Source organism: Crocuta crocuta, unplaced genomic scaffold, assembly GCF_008692635.1.
Source record: "Crocuta crocuta isolate KB4526 unplaced genomic scaffold, BGI_CrCroc_1.0 scaffold1131, whole genome shotgun sequence".
NCBI lineage: Eukaryota > Metazoa > Chordata > Mammalia > Carnivora > Hyaenidae > Crocuta > Crocuta crocuta.
The window spans coordinates 32,979-35,409 of record NW_027529626.1 but is presented as its reverse complement, the minus strand read 5'-3'; positions in this window follow the sequence as shown (position 1 = coordinate 35,409).

Below are 2,431 nucleotides of genomic sequence, written 5' to 3'. Positions count from 1 at the left end.
CAGTGCTCATCCCCACAGGTGCCCTCCTCCATGCCCATCACCCTCCTTCCCCTCCCCCCTCCCCCCATCAGCTCAGTTTGTTCTCAACATTCAAGAGTCTCTCATGGTTTGCCTCCCTCCCTCTCCCCCACTATTTTCCCCCTTCTTCTCCCCCATGGTCCTCCGTTAAGTTTCTCCTAATCCTCCTATACGTGCAAACATATGGTAGCTGTCCTTCTCTGCTTGACTTATTTCGCTCAGCATAACATCCTCAAGTTCCATCCATGTTGCTACACATGGCCAGATTTCATTCTTTAAACATTTTTTTAAAATTTTAATTTATTTCAACCTTTAAACATTTTAAAAAAATTTTAATTTATTTTGAGAGAGAGAGTGCAACAGAGGAAGGCAGAGAGTGGGAGAGAGAGAGAAATCCCAAGCAGGCTCTGTGCAGTCAGTGCACAGAGCCTGACAAGGGGCTCAAACTCATGAAACAGATCACGAATGGGGCACCTGGGTAGCTCAGTCATTTAATTGTCTGACTTCAGCTCAGGTCATGATCTAGCAGTTTGTTGGGTTTGTGCCCCGTGTCAGGTTCTGTGCTGACAGGTCAAAGCGTGGAGTCTGCTTCAGATTCTGTGTCTCCCCTTCTCTGTGCCCCTCCCCTGCTCATGCTCTGTCTCTCTCTGTTTCTTGATAATAAATAAATATTTAGAAAGAAAGAAAGAAAGAAAGAAAGAAAGAAAGAAAGAAAGAAAGAAAGAAAGAAAGAAAGAAAGAAAGATAGATCATGACCTAAGCTGAAGTTGGACACTTAACTGACTGAGCCACCCAGGCGCCCCTGCTTTAAAAATTTTTAAATGTTTAAACATTTATTCTCACTGCAGTCTCTTCTTGCACTCAGTGTCTGAGGACAAGTCATATGGGCAAGGATTTTCTCTCTGACGTCTTATAAGACTTTCTCTGTCTAATTTTCTGCAGCACTGAATATGATATATCTGTCTATGTAACTCATTTGATGATGTTCTCTGAGGTTCCTGGCTCTATGGTTTACTGTCTACCATTAGTCATAACTCTTTACGGCTTTAAATATTTCTTCTATTCAATTCTCTCTTTCCTCTACTTCTGATATTCCCATTATGTGTATGTGACACCTCTTGTGATTGTCACGCAGTTCTGGGGCATTTTGTTCTTTTTCACTTTTTTTCTCTTTCCCTGTCAGAGTTTGGACATATCTTCAGGAATCATGATTGTCCCCTTGGCCATGCCCAGTCTGCTGATGATCCCACCAAAGGGGGTCCTTATTTCTCTGACAGTGTTTTGATTCCTTTATTCCTTATTTCTGTGACACTTCCCTTTAACCCCCTCTTAACGCTTCTGTCTCTCTGCTCACACTGCCCTTCTGTTCCTGATGCTGTTTACTTTAGCATATGAGTCATAGTTTACCTTACCTGCCTGGTAATTCCAGGAACCCAGGTCTGGTGCTGCTCTGTGTCTTCGAACTGTGTTTGGTCCTTCACTATGCCTTGTAACTGTTGTCAAAGCTGACATGATGTACGAGTAAAGGCCTTTAGTGTGAGACTGTGTTTGCCTGTCTGTGTTCACTCTTTGCTATAGTTGTGGATCCAAGGACAGACTTCCTGGGCTGGTCCTAATTATTTTATTGTGGTAAAATACACATAACAAAATATACCATCCTAACCATTTTGAAGTGTACAGTTCAGTGACATTCATTATATTCCCATTATTATGTGACCATCACCACCGAGAACCCTTGTCATCTTGCAAAATTAAGACTATATTTGTTAAATAATACCTCCCCAAACTCCCCTCCCTAGCCCTTGGCAACCACCACTGTACTTTCTGTGCCTATTTTGACTGCTCTAGGAACCCCATTTAAGTGGAATCCTATGCCGTTTGTCTTTTTGTGACTGGTTTATTTCACATAGCACAATGTCCTCAAGATTCATCCACGTTGTACCTTGTGTCAGAATTTCCTTCCTTTTTAAGGCAGAATAATACTCCATTCTATTTTAAGGAAGAATCATATTCCATTCCATGTATAGACCATGTTTTGGTAGTCCATTCATCCACTGATGGACACGTGGCTTGTTTCCATGTTTTATCTACTGTGAATAATGCTGCTATGAATATGGATATACAAATATCTCTTCAATATTCTGCCTTCAATTCTTTGAGGGTATGTACCAGTGGAATTGCTGGGCCATGTGGTAATTTTATGTGTAATTTTTTTTGCGAATTGCTGTACTGTTTTCCACAGTGGTTGCACCATTTTACATCCCCACTGACAGTGCATGAGGTTTTGAATCTCTCCACATCCTTGCCAATATTTGTTAGTTTCTGTTTTGTTTTGTTTTTTAATTTTTAAATGTTTATTTAGTCTTGAGAGGGAGAGACAGAGTGTAAGCCAGGGAGGAGCAGATAGATAAGG